At 38.5% G+C, this 27,768-nt stretch overlaps 1 protein-coding gene across 5 annotated transcripts in view; it reads right to left on the bottom strand.

Annotated features, from left to right (window-relative positions):
* macrod2 (mono-ADP ribosylhydrolase 2) overlaps positions 1-27,768 on the bottom strand; it is a 390,748-nt gene that overhangs the window by 202,398 nt on the left and 160,582 nt on the right. The window lies entirely within an intron of this gene.

Genomic DNA, 27,768 nt, shown 5'->3' with positions numbered 1-27,768 from the left:
ACATTTTTCTAATCACAGCTGCTGCAGGCACTGCTTCCCTGTTTAGTGCCAAGGTGACCCGAACAAAACACGGAATAATGTGACATGAAATAGGGACGCTGCCAGGAGCAAAATGGCCTGTCACGCTTCCTCAATATGAGGAAATGATGAGTGCTATTTTGCAAATAAATCTGGCACCACTACTATTAAAAAGGTGGAAAACAATCAATAGCTTTCCCACAATGCATTTGTGTCATTGCTAACTAGCAACTGGTCTCTGAATAGATGAGCAAGCAGATGCAAACTGTTTACCATCGTGGTGATTATGAGATGAGCACATCTCATAAAACTTGTCTTGACAAACTAATTGATCACAGCAGGAAGCATAATAAATGCTTTACACAAACTGAGAAGTATATCAAGGGACGTTTGCACTATAGCTTAATTTAATTACAAAGCATAATCAAATTAGACCTGAAAAAGTAACCCATCTTATTACAATCTCTCCCTTCTTACTTTTGGCCATGCAACTTGGTTAAAGAAGTTACACTTCTCAAAGTGTCCTTGTGGGTCAGAATAAACTTACTCCTCAGAAAGCAAGTTGAATTCACTTATTAAGTGAAAAAGAGATTGCTAGCATGACCAAGGCAACAACATGTAAAGATAGCTTTATCTGCTCCTACTCTTGCTACTTCACAATACACTTCATGCAATCTGCTGTTCATTTTTTCAGACCCAGTCCCCACCCATCCACCTGCTGTGTATACAGTTTTGACTAATGGTCTTATTCAATGAGAGTGAAGGGGACATTATTGGTCAGATTTCTGTCTATATTAGCGAGAGGAAAGGCTAGTCAGAACTCAGTCATCAGGCGTCTCATTTATGGAAGTGATCTGGGCCTCCAGATCCCCAGGCTCTGAGCAGTCGCGGCTTCGGGAGAAACCAAATGAGAAATGTCATTAAGTGGGTCTCATCATCAAGTGATGACATTCTCTCTCCCTTACACACAAGCATGGCACAAACACACACACGCACATTCACAGACACCCATAGACTTTACTGCCCCTAACAGGATGCACTTCGACAGACAGTAATGAAAGTGTCTCATTCGCGATTCCAATCAAAAGCTCATCAATCACAACTTGCATCTAAAAAAGTCTCACGCACTCCCCCGCTCTTGGTGAAAAAGGTGAAAGGAGGGAGCCTTGGTGCAAACCTGAGCTAAATTTAATCATGTGCTATCAAAAAGAAAATTCCACAGAACAACTACAGTTTACTAAACCTCATCACTGCAGTCATGAAGCTGATGAGGTGATAGCAGATTATTGGATGAGGAGAAGATAAAGGGAATGAGCAGATGAATTACACATTTCAACATTTCTAATAAAGTTTCAATTCTAGTATATTTGCAAACATATATATATATTTTGAAATATATTAAACTAGCCCTATTAAAAGGTGCAAATAAAATCAAGGTAGCAATATTGTGTATGTGTTGCTAGTCACACTCAACTGACTGTATTAGAAGCAAACATGCTGCCACATACAGTATAACTTTGTGCATATTGACAGCAGCTTTGTTTGTTAGGCAACCGAAACCAACTAGAAATGGCATTGACTAAAGCAACAATATTGGCTACAATGAATAAGAAACAGAAATAGCTGAAGGCAATTCAGGATTTAGAAGCCACTTTAAAAAAAAAAAAGGCAGTGAACCAGAATATGTTAGGAGAAGCTTCTGTGTAAGACAACACAACCAGTTATGCAATAGTTTTAACTAGTCACCGATGCAAAATGCCCCTAAATAGGTATTTTTTGTTCATTAAAAAAAAAAGCATTTCAAAGTGTTCACTGCAACAATGTCCATTTTGTGGTGTGTCGGGAGTCTGTGCATATAAGCAACAGGCAGATGAAGTACGAGCCTCTACCACAGAAGCTTTCTAAGACATATTCTGAGTCTATTTGAAATAGCACATTGGATTCGGTATAATTTTTAGTTGAATATTTTACAGCCAAAATCCATGTAAGGTTGTTAGATTATATACACTCAGTGTCCACTTTATTAGATACACCTGTACAGTCTAATGCAATCCAATACAATTGTTCTGCCATAAATAGTCTACCTTTATGATGCCTGTAATGTTTTTGTTGACACTGTCAAGTTAAATTATATGTTTTAGAACTGTGGTCATAGTTAGCAGTGGTGTTGTACTGGACTGCATTAAATTGAGGTGTTTTTAATTTTTTGTCTTCTCTTTTACATACACGAGGAGGGCAAAGTATTAGAAACACCTCTCAAGATAATGCAGTCCATTAAACACCATATGTTTATCAATAATAAACATAGAATTGAATTGACACATTTCTGACAATGTCAGCAAAAAATGAACATTATGAGCTTTGTAAAGATAGATGTCATGGCAGAGCCGTTGTATTATATACATACATACATACAGACTATATTACATTGTACCGGTGTGACTAATAAAGCCCCCCCCCGAGTGTATAGCACGTATGGATAGTGAATTCAGTCAAAAGCTAATTTATAGAGGGAGTCCAGATGCTTTTCTGCATGTATGATTTCCGATTTCCATTTATATAGAAGAAGGCAGAATATTTAGTTGATGAGAAAGTAGTTCAGTACTACTGTTGCTCAGAGTGGCTATTATAACAATTACCATCTATAAAGCTCCAATCTGAAGGAGATTGGAGGCAAGCCCAGGCAAAGGTCTGGCATAATGGTTTAGACAAGAGCACTGTATGACTGTCTTTCTGCCCCTCTTACTCCCCAGCATGTGAAAACACACATTGGGAAGCACTTTCTCTATTTTGATTATTTTAGTTTTTTTACAGTAGAAGTAAAAACAAAAAACAAAAAAAAAACAACAACAACAAGAGTGGACGGTAAAAAAGGAAGTGAAAAGTCTACTCACCCACTTATATTGGATGATAGAGAAAGGATATTTTGCTTTAAAACCTTAGGAGTTAGAAGCAAACATTATCCATAAGTAACACCATTATTCCACGCTGTGCCCCAGAACTCTGAAGCCAAGTAAACTCTGCACCGATAAATCCCTTGGTGAAGAAATCTGGCAGAAGAACAACCTGTGATAGTAAGGGCCAAAGTTTGTCTAATACATCATGGGCAGTGTTGGTATCAACATTTGATGTATTTTATTATTATTATTTTAAATACTTCTAGAGCTGTATTCAAATTTCATTAGAACTTTGTGAAAATACACTAATAGTCAATAGGTAAACACTTTTTTCACAAAATTGCACACACACAGTGTACAATAAATACATGGGCTACAGCATATCCTGTAGAAAGCTGGGTATTGGGCTTCACTACGTTTTGAGTAATGAATGAATTTGTGACCATTGCACAGACTTTTAAAAACTGTATCGCTAATAGCACCAAATGCTTGCTTTGTTTTTTTTTTACTTAGTCTTTGATCAGATATTGGCTGCTTTCCCTATGATTTTCTCTAGAAACTTGCATATCATATGTATGATAACTGTCCTATATATAATATATACTCATTCATAGGACAGTTATACATATGATATTGACTGTTTTTTTTTTCATCACACCTTGCCTTTCAGGGCCGTACAGGCTTTTGCAGGCCTATTAAGACTGAAAGGTTAAAGGCATGAAAGTCTTACTGTAAAACCTTTTAACTTACTTTTTCAGCACATGAATAAAGAAATTGCATTACGGAAGATAAAAAAGGGGGAGGACCGGGGGAGGAGGGGAATGGCAGCTGGTACTACACTTGTGAGGGATAAGGTCAGTGGCAGAAATACCCATACTGAGTCTCTAGGGATAACCGCAGAAACATTCAAATCCTCAAATCTGAAATAAACACCTCTCCAGGGGAGTGGGTTTTTTGGGTTTTTTCCCCCTTTTTTCCCATCTCATTGCATTCAGTAGGCCTCCACCCATGGTTATTATTCACTGCTCATTATCACGGCTCTGATTAATAAGAGCAATTTCAGGGTCCCCTGGTATTATCCCCTGGTGTGTTTTCGGTTATAAACACAGGGAGTGTGCTACTTAGAATAGAAAGAAGGAGGGAAAGCAGCAGGTGATATTTGCCTAAGCTCTTTATCCGAGTGCCTGCAGCTTAAGGGGGCAAGGATTTCACAATAATTTCTCAATAAATAAGAAAACATATCTCAGTGGTCAAGAACTGGTCAAGGCCGGGGGACCTGTACTTGACAATAAATTCAGTCCTGTATGTGATCTTCCACTCAGGTGTGAGAAACTTCACAGAATGGATACATTTCTTCACAAGGCCCCTGAGTATAACAATTTATTCACATTTTGAGACTATTTTTGGAGATGGTACATAGGCACACGAGTGCAACTCTCAAATATGTCCCCATTTTTATATATCCCTTTAATTTCTCAATTATTAATTAGAAGTAGGGAAAGAACGAGCTTGCCTGTTTGTGAGAAAGTGTGTGCATGAGAAAGACAGTGAGGCTGCGGAGCTACAGTATCACAACGATCTGGTCTTAACAACATAACAGCACCTACTACATTGTGCAGACAGCCTTCTACCTGTTACCAATACGGTCAGTGTGGTTAGTGCTCTCCGACACTTTCTCCCTCACATAGTCCTGTGGTGACAATAAAATGAACTGTCAACTTTCTCACAAAAAACAACTCTCCTGTGCCAAAGCAATCCCAAAATTCTGATGAGCGGGCCAGTTCAGGTCAGCAGTCAGCAGCAGATGATGCCATGAAAAAGACCAAACGTTATTCTTCCCAACAGGAATGGCTCACACAGTTTATGTGGCTGCAGGCTGTATGCTGTTCTAACTGTGGTCAAACAGTCATCTGGGAAATGGGGTTTTCTGATTTGACCACACAATAATCAATCATATAAAGCATACAATGTGCAGACACATAAAACAACAATAAAGTTTAGATTGCAAGTAAGTCTAATTTACAGCAATGACTCTTACTTTTGTAATATTTTTGTACTTATTGCCAAGTCACTGATCAGTAACACAGTTACGATGGGGGAAAAAATTATTTACTTAAATGGTGTTTTCCTAAATGTAATCTGGTGCACTGAAGCCTTGCTTAGCTTTAAGTGCTGTCTTAGCTGTACTAGCCCCAAATAAAAAAATGATTCACAGATAACCTGATGAAAATCCCAATACACATGTATTTTAAAATGTTGTATCTCTGGTTGATCTGGATTTCCCGCACCTTTTAGTAGAATGAACATTGGTTAAGATTGCATGAATTAAAGGTGCTGAAGCACACAGGATACTGGGAGACAAAGATCAAGTGTAATAGTGATGAAAACATCACAGAGATGCAGAACTCCTTTACATGCCCCTCACAGACCTCTGTGTTTCATAGACATCAACGCAATTCGTTTTCTCCACAGTCTCATTCTCATGGCTTGATGTAGCGACAAAAGTGGCGATGCTCACACTGCCCTTGTTTAAGGGAGAATTAGATTTTTCTTATAGGCATTTGTGAGGTGTAAAAAGAAAACTTGCTGTGAAGTCACCTTCAAAGAAATGCCCCGGTGCCAAGGAATTACAAAGCTAAAATAGTTTCTCTGGGAGGAGGCAGCGATTCTATTATTCTTTAAAATGCAGCGCAATGGCTTTTATGAGAGTGTGGAAAAGCCATCTGAGAAGCAGGTCAGGAGAGTGAGCGGCTTGGCCCTGAGCACATTGTGTCTTATCCCTCTCCATTTCCACCACCTTGTCCCTGAATAATGGGCAGACCTCGTCGCTGCCCCCGGAGGCTAATGGCTTCTTATGGAGGAGAAATCAACACAGAAATACCTCCACGGGTAATCCGCCTCTTTAACCAACAACATGCCACGTGCCCAATCCTGCTGTGTTCAAAATAGCATCAGAGAAATAAGCGATTCCACCTCTCTGGGATACTGCCTTAATATGCCCCATAAGAGTTGCTGATGAAAAATATATAATCTTCAGGGCAATCTACCGCAAATATAGCTAGCTGAATAATATTTTCTATTGGTGATGATACCCTGTGCCTGACAATGATGAACTATTATGTAACTTCAAAAGTGATGCAGATGAAAACTCCTGAGTTGAGAATTTCGATAAATTGGAAAATAATATGTAGAGCAGTTAAGTGTCAGACTCAAACTTGGAGAGACAGCTAACTTAAAACTCACTATAGTGACGCATACAAAGTCAAGGCCAAGGCCAAATGGATTGTTTTTATCTTTGTTCACACTGCAATGAAAGGCAATAAAAGAAATTCAATCAATATTGTAAAAAAAACTTGTTAACTCAGAGTAGATATGAGAAATGTGCAATATGGAACTGAGAGTACACCCACATTGGAAACACTTAAATAAATATATGAATGCATAAATTATATGAAACTAAATGGAAATGCAAAAGAATTTTTAAAATAACATCTACCTACATCTGTATTGTGCAGTTACTATACGAGCATGCACATACGTATGTATGCAGATACACACAAATAAATAAAAAGCGAAAGTGAACACTTGCTAAATATAACTCTGATTCAGGCATATTCCAGATGATGAATTATTAACTAGAAGTGTTGGTGAAACTCTGCCTTTTGTAAAAAAAAAAAAAAAAAAAAAGTTATGAAGTTGTGTGTGTGTTCCAATTCAATATACCCCATTCAGTATAACTATTCTATAACAGCAGCGTCAGTTTGATTTGGTTAAGGCCATACCAACCACTTGAGGTAAAATGTTTAATTTTAGGGATTAATGAAAGGTCAACACCATCTCATTAACAGTTGATAAATATCACATGCAATCAACACAGAAGAAAGTTACACACCTTCAGTGCTCTCCAGTGTGACTGAACACACTGACTTTACTGCACAAATTTCACATTAATCCACACATACTAGCGGTGCTTCACAGAGTATCTTGCCACATTGATTCTTCAATTTAAAGAGCTACTAGTATCTTCTAAAAGAGAGAGAGCATGTACTATAGCAATACACATCAACAACAATAATTAGTAACAACAGGGATATTTGACTGCAGTGCATTGATCATTCTGACCAGCTTCAAAGGCCTCTAAACTGGAGACCTTTTGCGTAGAGAGGAGAAGTCGCAGATGAGACAGCATTCCTTTAATACCACTTAGAAAGTGCTTCAAACGTGTAATCAAGCCATCCACCATCTGTCATTCCAGATTGAGGCTGTCTGCTAATACATGAAAGAAATCCATTTGAAGTCAGTTTTGTCTGCGACAGATAAAGCAGTTCTACCTTGAGCCGGTGCAACAAAACGGTGAGAAAACAAAGGCAACAGGGCCAGGGTCAATAAGCATCTGTTTCTCTTGCATATCTGGTGAGGCATGAACAGCTATTTTGTACAAGGGAATTTCTGCTTTGACATGCTCGTTTCTTTATGCGCCTATATGGGATTGTTTATGAATTGCTTTATAAATAAGCCTATACCATGGGAGTGACTGGGAAAATAAATTATTATTCACACTTCAAACTCTCCCCTCCTGCTCTTTTTGATGCAATTTACCGCAGCAGCTTACCATTGTCTTATTAATGGAGGTAATTGAAAAACAATGCATCAAAGATGAGCCTCTGAAAGCGGAGAGGTAGAAAAAATAACAATCCAAAAATAAAAACATGAAAAAAAAAGTCTAAACAAATAAACCCTTCTAACAATAACAATCCCAAAACAATAATAAGGTAAGGGTAAAGTGGATGTGCTGAGTCAGAGACTGAAACTAAACAGCTAATTTTGTTGTCAACTAAATATACTCGCTGAAGTTGGCTGATATGTGGGTAGCCACTCCATCTCTCAAGGGGCAAATAATCCACACTGAGATCCCTGTGGCTGAGGTCAATTTCACACTCATGCCTGCTCTAATGTCTACTAACACGTACAAATACATACGAATGCATGTGTGTGCACAGAGAAAGCACACAGCCGCTGGCTTGAGGCGAAACAGGTGGGTTTAATGCCAGAATCTCATCTTTCACAAAGACCACACAAGGAGTCAGGGAGTTATATTGCTTTCACATAATACCATCGATAACACAATAAAACTGAACAGAAATGAAATAAAAGTTCTTGAGCAGTGCTTTGACCAGCAATAATGTTGATCTCCATCCACCCGGTTTACTAAAGGGGGTAATGTTGTCACTGTATGTTGTCACTGCTAAATATGTGACAAATTGAGGGCCACCAGGAGTATTTCACCTTGGAACGATTCCTCTGCAGTGGCCGCTGGCCGTTTTAATGGCACAAAATGTTCACTTGGATGATGTTACAAGTAAAATAGTCTTTTGTAAAAATCCATACTGAGTATCACTTTGCTATTGTATTACCTTTCTTTTAAATAAGACACTTAAATTTGTTCTCATTGAAAACATACCTGAAATGACTCTTGTTAGATGGAAAAATATTGACGTGTTCTCAGCAGGCACTATCCTGGGACAATACTTTTTTCACTATTTATACACATTTATATGCTTCATACAGTAAATCATGATCTTTTTATTTGCACATTTTTAGTTTTTACAAACTCTGACCTGCAAAGACTGCTATTTCTTTCCACTGTGTTCTTTCTCCTGTTTAAATTACTTTTCTTGTAAAACCAGGATTATCGTAATGCATCACTAAGTCACCATAACTGTAGAACCAAAACTCTAACATTTATGACCGGATTTGTTATATTAATTTCATCCTCAGGTGCCTGGAAATGAGCAATCCTGACTGTAAATACACACTAATGCTGTAAGACTAATTATGTGCAATGTACACATCTATTCTGTGGCTATGAGTTACTTCTTCAGTCAAAACGAAGGTACTATCCGTCTAAATGAGGTAGTTAAGGGGACCCTGGTGCATTTCACGTCAGTAGATTCATTGAAATGACATAGCTAGTCAGAGACCAGACATCATCTAACATCAAAGTGTCTGGTTGCTAAGGGACCATCTGTTTCATAATGCACTCCACTGAATTGGAAGTCTGTTGCATATGCAACAGAATTATAAAGCTGCCCGAATCTGGGCACTCAGCTTTAAATATTTCAAGTGTTAATCAAAAATAATGCACTAGGGTTTTGTCAAATGCAAAAAAGAAACAAAAATAAGCAAATAGATTGTGAATGCAACGAACCTCCTTCCAACTAGGATGATTATGTCTGGTACTTTTCCTACAGCAGATGGTTCACACGCAATGGTTTACAGAGAGGAACTAGTGTATTACTTCCTTTAAAACATAACAGAACAAGCTCAGCTGCTGTTGTTCATCCATCTGATGCACATTTTCTTTGCCTGCATTTTGCATGCGTTCAACTATACATACTGTAAACAAGTGCTATTATATAGCTGTGTAATCAAATGGCTTAGGCCAACTTCTGCATTTCCTTTAGACTTCTTTGGTATGTACAGGGCAAACAAGTGTCCTACATGTTCAAGGGGTGACATGACTGGGATGAGTGAAGTGTCTTTATATACTGTCATTTCCATGAGCACTGTGCACGGCAGAAAGGCTGACATAAACAAATAAACACACAGTCCTCCTCTTGATCAACAAAAACACAGAAACATTGCCTATCTTAAATTCCCTTCACTGTCTCACAATCAGTCCAAGCAGCCATGCACAATAAGACAGCTCGGTTTACTTTGAAAGAAATCAATATAAATACCTCTTGGAACTTCTTCAAGTATACATGTTTGAAAATACCTTCAGATCTTTTCATTTAATCTCCTCCTCATCCCCCACATCACAATCAGAACCGCAGGCACTTGTCTCACCAGCTGCTGCTTCAGTCTTTTCCAATATGCATTTATTATAGTCATTTCATATTTGAGTATTGACATTTCTTGACTGTATCTTTAATCTCAATACCTGTCCTGACTCTGTGATTTCATATTTCCCATGATGGCCAACTTAGAGGTGATGAAAACAAATATATATTATTATATTTTTAATAAGGGTTCTAAATCTAAAATTTAGAATGCTGATCTTGGAGTAGAAACAGTTTGAGGATGAGACCACTGCACGTGTATTTTTAAATTAAAAATAAAAAATCTGAATCTTTTCCTGCACCTTGTAGTAGAATGAACATTGGTTAGTATGGCATGAATTAAAGGTGCTGAGGATACTGGGAGACAAAGATCAAGTATAATAGTAATGAAAGCATCATTTACCTTGGACTTGAGACAATATGAGGCAATCTGTAAAGAACTAACTATGACAGGCATCAATCATGATGTAGGACTACACAAAGTCACTGAGACCAACAAACCTCCTGTATGATTTTAAATGAGGCTTTAAGTGAAAGTTTAGTTGGTAAAAAAAAATAAAACATTCTCTTTTATATATGGACTTCTGTGATGCATAATTTGTGTTCATCGAGTTATATACAGGCAAAAATGTGATAGGATTTGAACCCTAAAATGATGCTTAGTACTTTGTGGGTTGTGAATCCTAGGTAACAATGTATCATACAATACTTAGGTCCTTTGTCATTCTGTTTTATGGATATTAATGCTCAGTAATACTAAACTATGTTGATAGTTTATTCAGCAAAACATTACCGATACTGTTTAATCTAAATGTCTGCAATGTTACACATGATAGTTGGTTTTATTCAATTTATTCCAACCCCCATGATGACTTTTTTGTTGTTGTTTATAAGGACTGTTTCCATCTTACATCATCTTACATGCTGTTTTATAGACTTAATAATTACTGTGTATCGTTTTGTGGAATCTCAGTTTTATGCATTTGGTCCCAGGTTGTATCCACTGCTCTGCTGAAAATGCTAATGGAGTCATTACTTGCAGTCTGACAGAAACAACGTTTCAGAGATGATGAATTAAACAATGTCTTCTCTTGTAGCGGGACTTGAGATGACCTCTGAAGCATTAGAAACACAGCCAGGGGTCAAGCGTTCATCGAAGTTCAAATTTACCGTTTTATTTCAGAGTAGGGTGAGAGAACAGTTTAAAAGTCCTGTGCCTCATCTGAATTAAACAGGCGATGGTTAGTTTAGCTTTGTAAAAGTCTTTGTGGTTGGTTTTAATTGCAGCTTTTGAAAGACAACCTGGTCATTATTGCCTTATAGTAATTTCCTATAGAATTCTCACAGCTTTGTTTCAAGGGCTAACACTGATTTTTTGTATTCAGCTGATCTTTGAATATCATTTAGTTCAATTATCTCATTCTGTGATGGCATTTAATCATTATTCCTCTCATTTTAAATTAATGTTATTTTATATCAACCCACACATCATCACATTCAAAGCCTTCTATGAAGGTTTCATCACGTCATTGACATTTCAAATTGTATATGCTTCACATTCTGAAAGTGTATAACAGTCATTCACATCATTAAAACTAATGATGTTGAATAAAATAACCCTAACCTCGCCAAATGATGCCTGTCACCTACTTCATGATTAGGTCAAAGCCACTGGACATTTAGATGATTCTGAAATCATTGCTCTTGTGTACCAACTATAGAAGAAGGAGAAGAAATAAATCACTCAATCCAACATATTTCAGCATAGAGTGTGTAAAAAGATAAGTGAAGTGTGTTTTTTTCAATTGACAATAGTGAGAAAATAAAGAAAACAAGACTGGGAGATAGTAGCACTATGGTGGCAGTGTCTCGGGTCTTTGGATCTCAGCTTGGAGAACTATTACCCATTCCTTGTCCATCCTCTGAGGGCCGACCAGGCACAGAATAAGGAGGAAAATGAGAAAAATAATTGGAAGGTCAGATTTGATAATGGCCACTACAGTGAAAAACAAGCGTTTAATTGGTATAAGGGTTGTTTGGTGAGTTTTCAAGGTAAAATGTGAAAGCACTCATTATCCTTTCCGTCTCGCAGAAGCTGCCGCTGCCTCGCAGGCCATGGCAGAGATAGCTTCCGCCTTCGTTCACAGTGTTGAGCCATGACACAAGGCTTCCTGGCTTTTTGTTAGACCCAGGGTCCACTCTAATGAGCCATTGAAAAACCATTAGAGCATGTTGGAGGGCAATATTTTCAGTGAGAAGTAAAGTTGTGTTTGAGAATAGCAGGTGTCAACGTAATTGCATCCCTTTTTTTCCCCATACACTTTTTTTTTTTTTTGCTTTTCAAATTACAAGTTGAAATGTCACCTTCTTGAGTTAACTTTTCTCTTCTTCTCTGTATCTCTCTGTTAAACTCATCAGGTTGCAGCATGGGTGCATTGCTGTACAGCAGGATTGAGAACATGAAGCTCTCTTTCTCTCTGACTGTGAATCCCACTAAAGCCCTAGTATCACCTGTGAGAGCTGGGAACTTGGCTTTGGGAGCCATAGTGGGTGTTGCGTGGCAGAACGAGTGTCACTCTGCAGGACGAGTCCTTTCATCAAGCTTCCCTCTTACTCTGACCCTGCCATCTGGGAAAGCAGATGATACTAATGAGGGATGGCTCCTTCTCTCCTGGCACCAAACACACTCTGCTCCCATTGTGCTACACTGTCCCTGCTGCCCCCTGGAAGTCACAGACACCGCTCATTACGCAAACATACGCACAGCGATGGATAAACACAGGTACGCGATGACATGGTACGGTTTGATGAGTTTTTGATGCTTCATCATCCAACAAGAGGCATCAAAAACTTTTATCTTTCAACAAGTTGTAATGCAGCAGACAATGGTGGGGTAGAACTTTCTGTTGCTGTACCGTATTCTTAAAAAAAAGATTGACAGTGATGGTGAATGGGTTGGCGGTGGGGGGTTCCTTGGCTTTGGATTGCTTCTGCAGGAACTGGAAAGGAGTGACCTCTCTGAGATGCGAGGGTGAGACAGGGCTAATTAGTCTGCAGCGGCCCCTCAAATTTCTGCCCTAGGATATTAATGAAGTGATCCATAGGAAAGCAGCTGCTCGCCCCCCAACGCACTCCCTTTCCCACCTCAACAACCCACTGCAACCTCCATTCCCCTAGCCACCCTGCTGCTCTGCGACTCTACCTACGAAGGGCAGCGCTGTGCCAGGGAAGAAGCCCATACAACTTCTCCTGAGAGCATGACAGCTACCGATCGATGGCGCCCGGAGCAGGAGGCGGATGAGCAGAGGGGTGGGGTGTGCAGCTGTGCGTGTGTCGCCATGCCAGGAGAGGGTGACAACAGCCTGGCTCTGTGTCCTACATCAACAGAAAAATAATGTTTCCACAGGAGTGAGCACAATGGTTTGAGGAATGGTTGTCTTGTCTCCATATTTTAGCTATTTCTGCCTTCCTGTTGTGTGTCTGAGCCTCACTGTCATGAGTAACTACTGAGGTAAAGCTTATTAGAGTTTTCACTGGAAGATCTACTCAGAAGCTTCCATCACAGGCAGGATGTTTTCCTGTCTTTTCATCCATGTACACACAGTCCATGCAGAAAATGTCACACCAACTAAAGTATGTGTCTTTCACATATCTGTGAAAATACAGGCTGGAGACATTCTAAATATCACAGAGACATTTTCAGACACAGGGAAAGATGCCTCCCTTCTTACAATTCATACAACATGCTGCCTCAAATTCACAACTGGACAAACCTTTTGAGACAGAGAATAAACAGTCAGTTTAATTCTGAAAAATTCAAACCTATCAGCTCTTGCCCACATCAAATCTTCCATACATCAGTGAGTACAAATCAAAAGACAAAGACATCCCACAGACCAATGTCAAAAGAGAAGAAAGGGATTCTTCCATTTGGGTTGGCAGGTGTTAAAAGATTCCATCCAGTGATTTTTTATTATGAAGTATGTGCAATGTGGAAAATTGCAACAACTAAAAGTTTTTGAGGCTTTCTGAGTCTAACTAGCTAAGATGAACACAAACACAGGATAACTACACTTCTCAGCTTTAACATGCCAAATGTCACCTGCACAAAGACCTGCCTAGAAAGACACACCTTAGTTCTGTGAGCTGTCCAGCAGCATTGAAGTAACAATGACAATGACAAATGTTATCTTTCTAACCCATCTACTTGCCGTGGCACTGTTGCAGGCTGCAACAGTGCCACGGCAAGTAGATGGGTTCGCTCACTTATCAAACTAAAGTGTTTCTTGGACAGTACACTACACAGAACACTTTTTCCCAGAGTTGAGCCTCTCAGGCAGTACTTCCTCTCAGGCTGTGTGCTGCCTCAACAAGCCAACAGGTTGGGAGTAAGAGCTGAGAGGTTAAATACAGGGCAATAAGGTCCCCAACATGCCTATAGCCACAAAGGCCCAATAGGCAAGATGGGCAGGTAACATGACAAACAGCAAAACAATGGATGATATTAAAAATTATTTACACATTATCCATTTTAAAATAACATATTGCATGAATGCAATTAATTAGCCTTACTAATGATATAATTGGTGTCAACTAGGATCTGCTGTTACAGAAAATAAAACCTGACTTTTTAAAAAATCTCACAACTGTTGCTTTCATAACAGCAGGAACCTTTTAATATAAGCTGAAATACATTAATTTGCATTCCTCACATCACTGATATTGATGTCTCTTGACGTCAGCATACTAGAAAATGGACTTTTTTCACTTAAACAAATGTCCTTGAATGAGGTGCGGGGGTTAATATTCCCAGTGTGGAGTTTTCCCCTAAATCATTTAGCTCTTGCAGGCTGAGGTCTTCAGAGATGCATTTAGCAGGGTCAAATCTCTGTCTTGTTACGGCTCTGACAGCTTATTCTGTGCACATCCAGTGTGACTGCAGGGGACCAGAGACAGAGCTGAAGGCCAGTAGGCCAGTGTGAATGAGAGCACCTCTGCAATTGAAGGTGAGTTGTTGTGAGAGGTCACTGTATGAATACTGAATGAGTCACATGGGTCCACAAGTGCTGAATCAATGAGTTTCTCACGACCATGACAATGGAAATGAAAAATGGATATGCAAAGAAACCTCAAATTCAACTGGACCTTAAAATTCTAAGCTGGTAAATAATGTTAAAACCAATAGAGATGGTGTTGGTACTCTTGAGCACACACACAGACTGCATTCATGAATTTTTCCTACATTTCATGTGTCATGAAAATGTCAGAATACAGTGGTGGACAAGCCTGCTACTGTGAACAATATGAGGTTCTTTTGATCATCTGCTCAGCTCCAATCTGTGGGTAAACAATGCCAGTGGCATCTAGTAATGACACATTTTACAGATGTCATGTACTGCCTTCCTAGAAACACCACCATTACAGTAGTGTCAAAAATGTGACCCCTTCTCTCTTTCATCTTCACACCAATGAACAGCCACACTCCCTGAACTTTTTCCTCTTGATTGACTTTTACCTTTTCTCAGCCTCTGTACAGTATCATGATGGAAGTGGTGGTTTGGGCGCTGAAGTCAAATCCCTGATGAGAGAGTTAACCCTTGGTTGGCTCTGATTTCCTAGTAAACAGTGCTGTGTCGTGGTTCATGAGTAATTGAACACTATTGATTCTAAGGTCTGGGGGTGACAATAATGAGGTCACATATCAGGCGACAGTAAACACAAGCTGTGAGGACAGCTTACGTCTCAATGACACACACACACACACACAAGAAGAAATTCTTTTCACCTATACGCTCCATGATAGCATCACTATCCACTGTCTTTGGCAGCACTTGCTTTTGCTCTCCTTATCTGCCTTGTTGTCAATACAGACAACCCTCTGCTCCACTGGGGGCACGAGGCGGTATTGACATTCAGCTCAAACCCACAGCTCTGAGTGGAGTCCAGGGTGTTGCACATGAATTATGCATGCCTTGACGCCAGGGTGCTGAGCAACACCAGTGCCATCATAATTGAAACAATTGAAAAGACAATACCAGATGGGTCAATAATTAGACAGCAGGAGGGGGAAACTTGATCCGGACGCTCCCCTGCTTGCCCTGCCAACCTAACCACCACGCACATGGAGGGACCTTTACCGACATGTCCTGGTCCCCTACGGTGCACAGCCATGTGCTGCATAACATGCTGAATAGTGTGTGTATGTGTGCCTGTGAGCTCAATTATTTGGAAAGCAGATTACAAACATCGATGGAGAGATCATGTCTCAGGCAGTGCTGCAGTAGCAGTCGCTTGTTCCCAATTAAAAATTCAGTATCTTGTGGTTTGGACTTTTAAAAGTTCCTAGAAGTGCTGGATAAGTAAACTTTGTGGATCAGTAACAACTGCCAGAAACAGTCCCTGTGTATTGTTTGTCAAAACCTTGTCGCCTTGGATTAGCTCTCTGACGTTATTCATTGGTGTCTCTTGGTCTGTGGAAAACAGAGGCAGGTGACTGATCCTTCCCTCCAGCCCTGCACTTTCATAAATCCATACTGAGGGCTCCCAGCAGATCCATTACACTCACTGGTCTCCTGGCCAGAGCAACGACTCAAGGTGATCACCATAAAACTACTTGCCACAGAGCCATTTCTCACCTTGCAATGCCTTTAAAACAACCGTTGGAAACAGAGGCAGCATTAGCACCTCAGGCAAACATATGTCAAAAAATATATAAGCAAACATGTCCTGGTTTACTGTGGTCAATAGTCACTTTAAAGTCATCGCAAAATAAATATTTGATATATGTGATTACATAAAGAAACAATTACATGTTTAATTGCTGTAAGCATAGAAGCAATTTCAAAAAATTTCTATTTTCTCCATTTTCCCTTGATTGTTGTTAAGTGTGCCTGCCAGCCTACATAAAGTCTTTCTGAAGATCACTTAATATTGCTAGATATCAAAACAAATTTATTTTAAATACTTAACCAATACTTAAGTATGATATTACACATTTACAATATACAGTGCTACAGTAAAACCTCCTCATCATGTTTGATTAGTTTCCCCATGCTGTGTTTTGTTGTTTAGATGCATCGCTAAATTATCGTAAAGGGGAATTACTTAATTACTCTGAAAACCAAACTGCCTTAAGACATGAAGCTGTACAGATGTAAAACTTTGTTTTATTCAGTGTGGGGTGAACAATAATAGGGTCAGGGAAAAAAGAAATAAATTACAGGTTAGAAATTCCAACAGCCTAGGGCCATAAAATCAACACACAGGTATACAAACTTTAATTTCCTGGCAACATATTGATTGGGACAGCACTTAAACTAAGCTACTCGCAAATCTAGGAAACCCCCCATCACCATAATGTTATCAAAAAGAAGTTTTATTTGCTTTTTTATAGAGTCTCATTTCCGTATTTCTCAAAAGTGGTGCCCCTGAAAGCACACACAGGCTTTGGTCCCATTCCCCATTAGGGTTTATAGAGAGCCATATGCACTTTTATGGGAAGGTTAATGGTTTTTAAGGGCTGGAGCGCAGGTCTAAATCAACAGCATTAAACCCAAGAATGGCAACCTGGGATATATGCACAGGTCACATAACTATATTTAAGAATGAAGTAGCATATACTTTACTACCAATGTCTCCATCCCTTCATATTGTCAGCAACGGGATTCTGGGATGTGAAGTGAAAGAAAAAGAAGACCAAACCTGTCAACGTTTACAATCTTAAAAGCCTAATGAGCGGAAGTAACCATAGCAATTTAGTGAAAAGAACATCAAAGACTAGGGAGCAACTATTTAGGCAGGCTGTATTCATGCATAATTAGCTGTGAAAATGGCACTACAGGAGTCTGTTACTCCCTGTTCCTAATTAGTTTTTATCCTTAGTCTTGGATGAGAGGTAAACAAAGCCATCAGATTAAAACTTCGCTTTTTTTCCCCGAGACAACAACACTGTCAACAGTGGAGACATGCTAGTGTTACCCATAAACTGTGCACTATTATCCCTGAGGAATGAGTGGCAGTGTTCTGTATTGGTCTTAGTCACAGTGTCAGGAAGCCTGAAGCCCTGTTTAACACCACAAATCTGTTGTTGTAGCAAGACTGTCAATCTCTAAAATAGAGCATATAATTAAATTTGAATAAAGACAGCCAGATATTAAAAGGGATCAGAGAAAGTGTTCCACAAAACAAAATAACAAAAAAAGCTCCCCACCTAACAAGAAAAACAATTCCTTTGTTTAGGCACTGTATAGCCTCTCTCTGCTTACATCTATACCTAATATACTGTGCAACCACATTCATTTGAACGTCGACGTCTGGTGTAACGTCACATCATGCTTCCTTATTCAGCAGCCATTTGTGAAAGACTATTGATTGAATTTAAGATCAAATTGCTTAGGAATGAGGCTATAAATAGTGGCAAAAATGTCAAATAAAACTGAAATATCTCTTTAAGGTCACACACTATTTGGTAACACTTTATATTAGGGTACACATATTCCCCATTAACTAGTTGCTTATTAGCATGCATATTAATTGCATGTTGGCTCTTTAGTATTCATTATTAAGCACTTATTAATACCTCATTCTGCATATTCTACAACTACTAGGCCATTAACTAAGAGTTTTCCCTCAATAACCTCCTTATTACTGCTTACTGATAGTAAGGAAGGAAGGAAGTAAGGAAGTTGTTGTACATGAATTACAATGATGAATGGCCTAGTAGTTGTAGAATATGGTCATGCAGGATAAGTGCTTTATAATGACTAATAAAGAGCCAATATACTACTATTATGCATGCTAATAAGCAACTAGTTAATGGTGAATGTGTACATTAATATAAAGTGTTACCAAAATTACTAGAGTTAGATTAAAACCCCAAAAAAATAAAATAAAATTGCAGTTTGAGTTTTGGTACCTATATGAAGATTCTACCTTAAGGCCTTTTCAGACCAAATGCGAATAATTGGTGCAAATAAATCGCATATCAACTTAAAAATTCGAGCCCATCTATCTCTATGAGCCAAGGCTTGTGATTGTGAGTAGCCTACAACTTCGTTCAAGGTAACGCATAGAAAGCCATTCATTTTCAACTCTCCGCTCTGCTTTTTCACTTGTAATAATGGATGTACCCAATGTTTCCTCTTTTTTTCCAGTTCTCAAATGCAGTTTTTTAACACAAACGAAAATTTTACTTTGGTAAAAATTTTCAGCCTCATCTCCACCTAGTTGTCAAAGACTGACATGCCTACAAAAAGCATTGCGCTTGTCAAAACTCTGCTATTCCTATAAAGGCTATTTTCAGAACCCCTGATGTTCCCAAAATCCTTCACCTGATGATGCAAGCATGGGCAGTAGGAAGAAAGACCCATGTCAGTCATTCTCTTTCCAAAAATAAAACTGTGAAACTTTAAAACACGGGAGACTAAAGTTAGAATTCAAAACAAGGGAAATTATCCTCCTTAGTTTATCAGACACTCCAGCCAAGTATGGAATAACTACGTTATTGTTTCCATGCTGTTTCTCTACTCTCCCTGTTGTTCTTGTGTTTCTACTAGATTTTCTATCTACATGACAAAAATCTGTTTTCCGTGCTTCTTATTGGACTATGACTGCATTATCAGTTGTAGGATTAGGGAAAAATAAAGTTGAAAATCAGATAAAAAATTAGTGAAGTGGCCTTTAATCTGATCTACACATAAATATAGGTAAAATAGCTGGATATATAATTTTTTTTTTTTTTTTTGTAAAGATTTTGTGATCCCCAACCATGGTGTAACTGCAATGTGTCCTGTTACTGTGTCATAAAAAAAATGCTATTTAACATTAAATCAAAATTTCAAAAATGTAATAGACTTTGGCAGCCACAGCACTTTAGTAGTGATGGTTCTGTAAAAGTGCCACCACTGGGTGATGAGCCCTTTATAATGACAGCCTTCATTAGGCCAGGCTTACTCATGGACAGATGGAAAGGCAGGACTGCATTAGAGGTGCTGCCACATTCCACTTCAAATCTGACCTTCCAGTGGTTCCACTTTATTTGCCACCCACAAGCCCTTCTGATGCATCACTCTCTTTCTGGGGCTCAGGCATGCCTTGCTGCCCCCCCACACACACACACCACCACCACCACCAACCTGCCACACAGGCTGTAGCTGTGCCTGCACCCCATTACTCCAAAGGCCTCTCACCTCCTATTTTCAGCCATTTTTTTGGGTAAGACCACCACACTTTCTTTCTGCTAGTGTTTACCCGATCAGTCAAGATGCCATCCCCCACCCTCTAGTTTCCTGGTGATGAATGACCGTTGGCCGTCTCACTGACAGCTAGGCAGCTGATGCCACATAATTACAGTATCACCGTTTAGGCAAAATTACCAAATTACTCCAGTCCTCAAGAGGCCTGGAAGACTGACAGGCCAGCCAACAAAGGAAACACAAATATCTGAAAAGAGAGGGACATAGAGGACTACTTGGGTCTTTGCAGACGAGCAGTGAAATTAGTTTTTTTTCTGTTCCTTGAGAGTGCACCCATTACAGCCAATGAGAAGCCAGAGAGCGAATTGATTAGTCTGCAGAAGCAGAGGCACTTTTTCTCTCATAAATAATGCTCAAAAACATCTGGCCACTCCTTGATATCCGATCTTCCTTTTCATACTCAATTGATTCAATCATTAATTCATCTTGGAATTTTGGAGATTATAATCACAAACAGCTTAAAATTTCATCCTAACAGCAAGGTCTGACCATTATCTTTCATGAATCAAAGCTTTATTACTTTTCTAAAAAAGTATATTTTGAGAAATGTGGCTCACCTTTCCTTGTTTAAATTCTTCATTTGATGTGCAATTTTAATAATAAAGATGAAAGATTATCATTAAAAATGGTACTTCTGCTATTATTACAAACTAAAAGTACAACTTTTATAATTAAAACTAGTACTACATGATATCATAATAACTGACAGACAGACTGAGAGACTGAGGTACCAGACAAAAACACTAAAACAATCAAAACTTTCTGAGAAAGTCCGAAGTAGACCCGTCTGGTAATTGGAGAGTGCATGAAGTGATGAAGTGACATTTATGATGTGAGTGCTAACAGTGAGCAGTAGAGAAGATGTTGACTTAGCACTGTGTCTGGTTGGGAATGTGATGGCCACCAGGGTTGAGTTAAGCCCCACTAATTTATCTACTACAACAAAGGATTTCTTTCACTCTAGCCTTGAATCCAAAATGAGAAAAAAAAACACCTTGAAACAGTCACATTGCGTCTATATGTAGAGATAAGGTACAGTCTGTGCAGCCGTCTGCCACGTTAGCCATTTCATTTGTGAAAAGCAAAGCAACAATGTTAACAGTGCACTGCTGTTGCATGAAAATCTCATAAAATGTGTTATTTTCATATTTCAACTTTGAAGAATTACAGTCCGTGTGTGTGGCCTGAGAAAATTCAATGAACCCCTGGGATTATGGTACCCTTTAAAAACCCTGTGGATAAAGTAAAAAATGTATGGTGGCCAATTTTTTTGATAGTTCCTAAAATAGTGAAGTGAGAAGCATGAGAATAAACAGTCACAGGCAGAAGAAATTCAACTGACCTCCACATACTGGAATTATTTTTAACTCTTTGATTACATATCTATTGCTAATGGTGCAGGACACATTACAATGCATTAACACAATGAAGTCCATACTTGAAGCAAAACAGTGAAAACATCTTGGTCAAAGCTGCTCCTCAATAAGACCAAATCCTTCCTTGTAAACAAGTTGTACCCAAATTAACAAATTATGGGCTGTCCGATGGCCCTCTGAAAGTGTCAGGCCTGCTGTATGTGATGGGACAGAGACTGCTTCGATAAACAAGCTCGGCAGAATGATAATGTTCTAGGGGGTAATTTAATCAGAATGGGCCCTTTGTCACTTACTAATAGTGGGTACTTTGCCATGATTTATCTGTGTTTGCTGAGTGGAGAGAGACGGAACAGACGGCCTGGTCTCTCAGATTAAATAGGGCATGGGAAAGATTCCTCATGCTATCAGGTAGAAAAATTTATCACAGGCTGATGATTAGTATTATTAGCACAGGTGCAGTTACAGTAAACACCAGAGACTCCCATTTTGTACTGAAAGGGAGCAGTAGATAAAGAAGGAGGTGAACTGAACTGGGGTGTGTCTCCCAAAGGTGTTCTGTCTAACTATGGTCCTGTGAGTTCCACTGAAGCTCGTAACCAAAAATAATGTTTCTGTAAATCTAATGCTGAAACAAACATTCAAAGCTGCTACCACAAAGTTTGCTGCAACAACAGCTCTGGGGCTCTGGCTGTTTGGTGCATGTGTATAGCTGTCATGCTTATAAAATTTGTACTACTGAGCTATTCAGCTTTGTGGTCAGGCTGATTAGCTACTATCTTTCATTGTGGCAAGAATTCATAAATAGGAAAATCAGGAATAGGAATAGCAAAATAAATGACTTGCCCTGTTCATTTAGTTCAAGAGTTATTAGGTTAAAGAGTCATGATGTGATGATGTCTCAGGAATCATATCCTAGGAAATGTCCTAGGAAATCTAATGACATAAAGCCTCATGATACTGTAATTACACTGATGACCTTAATTTAAGCTTAGTAAGGCCTGCAAATGTTGTATTCATAAGCAGATCACTGTTTTAGCAGCTTATGCAAAATATCTCAAGAAAAGGTTTCAGTTTATAACAATGACACATACACTGTCACTTAAAATATATATAATATGCACTCAGTATATAGGTTGTAAGGAGTTAATTAGACAATCTAAAATATGGATAATAACAGGGAGGGTTATAGAGATGGCAAGAAACAACTATTTATCTATCAATCTATAAATGTAGTCTGTCTATCTATGTGATGACACAATATGAGTTTAGGGACCTCTCATTGGAACTGCATTGCTGCAAACTACAATGGTGCTGATTCACAATGTCTCGTGCATAAGGTTAAGCAGAGACTTCATGTTATTAAAGGGAACACACCCCTGGTTGTATTAGTTGTTATAGACAGTGTATTCACTGGAAAAAGGAGGCCAGCAGGCGTGTGTGGCAGCAGCAAGCAAAAAAATAAATAAATGTCAGAGCTGTATGATTTCCTACCGAAGCTTGAGTGTACATCGGAGAAGTGCGGAGAAGTGCCCGGTCATTGTAGAGACAGAGAGCAGGCTGAGTGTGCTCAAAACAGTTAGAATCCTGTTTTAGATTAGAAAGTAATCAAAGGTCTGCCAGTGTCTCGATGCTGCATGGATAAGGTTGTGTCTCTACACTATCAGAGTGTGCTGGGTGGAGGCAATACTCCAAAGGCTGAAATCTATAACCTTACAACTGATAAGTCAGAGTGAAAAGCAGTTCCATATGAATCCCAATGAGCACTATTTGTCTGTAGGGACCAGTTAGCCAAATAGCAGACCAAACTATTTCTCTGTTCAATGAGATTAAACTCATTTTAGAGAAAAATAATACAGTATTCATACAGTACATGCTGTAGAAATGGTTCCGTACCTGTAAAAGTAGAGCTGATTCTTCCACATAAGTGTATGGTTGAAGCTCAAGAAACTATTTTTCACGTATAATTAACAAAGATTAAAATAGAAAGAGGCCACTGTTGACAGCAACATGATAAAACAAAATGTTATCTCTCCTTTCTTGTATTCAAATATGATTCATTATTTAAAGCATATACTTAGAGCTCAGAGAATAATGGGTAGGGGGAGAGAAGCAAAACAATAAACAGTACAAACGTTTTGAACTGTCAATCTAACGTAGCCCTAGGGAGGAAAACAAAGCTGGGCAAAATATTTCAGATGAAACTGGAGAGTGAAAACACCAGACGTCTATCTAAAAGTTCCTTTGGGACATTAACTTTCTCAAGCAGACCTCTAGTTTGAACTCTAAATACCTTCTAGGTCTACTGTGACAGCTAGGGCTGAAATGTGCAAGTGCATATTAACCCGCGAGGTCTTTGCTAAACGTTATTAGTGTGAACCTGTGGACCAGCATAATAAGGATTAGATTCAGACAACTCTATTGTAGAGTTCAGTCACTGCAGATCATCCTCAGATGTGTCACACATTTAAATTCCAATAACACCTTGTCACACACAGTAAATAGGGGGTTTTATATGTACAGTGAACAAGATCAATGAGAATATCAATGCAGATCATTATTGTTCAGTGACATATTTTATTTATAGGAGAAGAGATAGAGTTATTAGGGTATTGTTATTTTTCTTCTGTCTGTTTAACTGCTTTAACCACTTTGGTTTGCAGCAGATGTAAGTTGCAGTCAATCTTCAGAAATTATGAGGTATTTAATGGAGCTTTTTGATTAAAAGGTAAAATAAAGAAAAATGTAGTGTGTAATATCAGAGCTGTGTTTAGTATCATCCAATAAATACCAAAGTATATTATCCATCAAATCTATGTTGATATTCAGGATGATTATGTGAAAAATACCTCCAAAGGGGTTATTTTGAGTCTATTTTCCTTTCTTTTCAGTAAAAGATCTGAATGATATCACACTATGAACATCCTTTGAGCCCACTTCCCCCTCTTAAGGCCTGGCCTGAAAACAAAAAACATATAATGCCACAAATAAAAACACTGTATAAACTGTTTTTAAGAGACAAGCATATGTACTGTAGACAGCCTCTGAAATTTGGAGGACATACTGCTCACCCTTAGATGAAAAATAAACTGTAATACATATGGCTAAGTTTGGCTGGTAGCAAAACAATGGTAGCAATTCTGAATACCAAAATGATTACAATCTGCAAAATTTCTATTACATTTCAAATCTATCAAACGATCTTGTTGATAGCTTTAGTGGATCGAACTTATCTTTGTGGCCCAGTCTATAGCCTTCTTTACTATTTGGTGTGATTTCCACTCACTGTGTATGTTTGGTGGGCAAAGCTCATCTAAACTTATAGTTTGGTCACTTTTTAGGCATAGTGCATACTTAAACTTGCCAATAATGGAACAATCATGGATAATGTTGCAACACATCCTCCGGTCATAAATCTGCGATTTGGCTTGTTACACTTGACATCTATGAACAGATGAGTAACTTGTCTAACATGAAGGCAAATAGACAATTTCCTTGTCATATTGATGCAACACACAGTCTTTCCGCTATGGTAGGTGGGTAATTACTGTCATTGATTAATAATCCTGGGCCAGCCCCATAATAATCAGTCCCACATGTGCTTGGCCCTCTTAAAGGAAAGGCTCATTTGCCACTGGGATTCACAGCCTAAACTGCTTAGTGGGATGTAATGGTGAGCAATTTTCTTGTCTTGAGAAAAAAAAAAAAAAGGGTTGAGCTGGGGTGTGTTAGCCGGTCATTTTCCATTGCCTCAGCACATCAAATCTCGAAACAAGGACAACTCTGATTTCAGATCAACTGCTCTTCTCCCTGTGGGCAGTAAGTAGCTTTCCTGGACACAAGGAAGCATTTTATTGCTTTACCAGTTATTTTGAGTATTATGTTTGAATTGCAATTTCTCCATTTCCTACAAAAATAACAAAATTGACCAGCGTAATCCTTTGTTGAATGAAATACAATACACTGAGGGTGATATCTTAAAATAACACTTGAGACTCCAAAATGCTGTGAGATCAAGAGAAATGGCTAAATTCATAGTATGATGGATGGCTTATTTCCATGCGTTGTTGGCAAAGTCATGAGATGACTGCTGGGGGTTCAGTACGAAGCCAAGCCTAAATCCCCAAAAATTTAATTAAAAGCAAAGTGATTTACAGTTTGTTCTGCATTATTCAGGGTTTAGATTTACTTATTTCCAATTATATGCAGTGGAATGGATTTCAGAGAGGGGTTCCCCAAAGAAGACTGCAATCCTCTGAGAGATTTATGTGTTTATAGAAAATTGTGAAAAGCAGCCTAATGTTCAGGCAAAACTGGGAAGAGAATGCCCAGGTTGGAAATACTGGGCTTTGCCAAGATGTAAACGATAAATGGTTCATCTGTCTGTGTTCTTCTCACTCTTGGAAGAGCAGACATGTTACCATCTGCAGATATGTGTCAGCTGAAGCAATTTTGCATGCAATGAAAATGTGAGTCTACATGTGTACATAAAGGCCTGCAGACACACATGCACTAAATTTTGTAGATACATGTAAAAAAAAAAGAAGAAAATCTTCTATTCTGTTGAAAATGTAAATATGTACAGTATATATGAAGTTAAAGTTGTAACAATAATACTAATAATCACAAAAAATCTAAGTGTGTGTGTTCACTTTTGTAGGGTGGAAAATTAGTGATAACATGTCTTGGATAAGACAAAGCTGGTCCACATGTTTTTTGTCTCACCAATTAAATCCTGACACAGTGTCTGATAGTATTGTTTAACAATTTAAAAGTATTTGCATTTGACATCTGACAGACTACAGAAATTAATCTGTGAAAGTGCAAAACAACATCGCCAAAAGCTTTACTTTCCAAACACCCACTATGACCATAATAATATTTCAGTTGTCTAACTCTTTTGACAGACAAGACAATGAGAGGTGAAAACTAACTCCATAAACAACTCTCAATGTAGCTCTCACTTAGGCTGATTATCTCTCAAAATGTTCAATTTCTGTTTATCACTTATTATAAATATAACACTACTTGCATAGTTTCATAGCCACCTCTGTCAATTATCCTGATAATCCATCTACTAATAATGGCATGAGGTTGTTTGCTGAAGTTAATCATTTGATTATACAAATATCAAAATTAATTTTATGTCAATTTTAATCATTTTATGCATTTAGCTTTAACCACAGCAGCAGGCCATTAACATAATATTAACTTTCAATTAATCTAAAATACCCTGCCATTTCACTGCAGGCTTTTACCCTTTCTTGCTACGCCTACATGTAACATCCCAGAATTTAGGGAAATTCAAAAATGTGAAAATTGTGTGTTGTCATGTTTGTTCAGTGGTGAGGGGGTGGACAGACTATTATCTGAGATTTCATAAACCGAATAGATTGTTGTTTGTAGCAGCTTTATAATGTGTGTGTAGGTGGAACGAATAAATCAGAGACGGAAATTAATGGAAAAAGAACAAAATCCAAACAGTGGAAAGACTTTGGAAACGAGTGAGATCTCTTGTCAGAGCTGAGCGCTCACAAAGAAAAGTCAAGCGGCTGTCAGTTTCCAAGAGCAGACGAGAGAGACAACGCTGATGATGACAGTGATCAGAGTTGGAAGATAAGAAGATGATAGCAGCTATGAGTAAAGATAGCTCTAATATGAAATAACATCACGTTCAAAAAAGAACTGACTGTTCCCTGTAAAGAAGGTGTTTTGCCCAGAGATAATTACAATAACAGTACCCAGAGGCAGTGCGATTGCTCCCAGGTGACATTGCAGGTTATTAAATTGTCACGGTGCACCCTGTTTTGGTGCAGACACTTGAACTGGCTGTCCACAAGACTGACTCACAGTTTATCTGCTCCATTTGTTTGACATCTTTACGACATACCGTATTAACACAACCTAATTTCATCTGGGCCTCAATGTCTTCTCTTGGCTGTCTCATGGAAATCCTTCAGGGTTAGGTTAGGACTGCTGGGACGTTTGTCTCGACCGAATTACACCAAGTGACATTTCTTCCATCCTATCGTGTTTTCCATTTCAAGTTTGCAAGGAAAGAATCTTGTGACAAACTTTAAAAGCGACACGTGCATTACTGTCAATTATCAAAAGAAATTAGCTTGGAAATTTTTATCATAAAAGTTGTTCAATCCTGAGAGGAGGTGACACACATACACACACAACACAAACTTTCTTAGACTTGATTTCAAAACATTATATCAATGATAGAGATAAAAAACAAAGAAAACAGTGCAGTCCCTCTTCTGATCATTTGTGGCGTGACAGTAAGAGTTATGTGATCCGTTAACAGAATAAATCAGGGGTGAAAAATCAATCAAATTAAGCAACTAATAGCTCCCTTAATGTCTTTGTTTGTGTGCAG

Source organism: Siniperca chuatsi, linkage group LG11 (genome assembly GCF_020085105.1).
Source record: "Siniperca chuatsi isolate FFG_IHB_CAS linkage group LG11, ASM2008510v1, whole genome shotgun sequence".
Lineage (NCBI taxonomy): Eukaryota > Metazoa > Chordata > Actinopteri > Centrarchiformes > Sinipercidae > Siniperca > Siniperca chuatsi.
The sequence above is the reverse complement of the archived record's forward strand: the minus strand, read 5'-3'. Positions and strand labels throughout refer to the sequence as shown.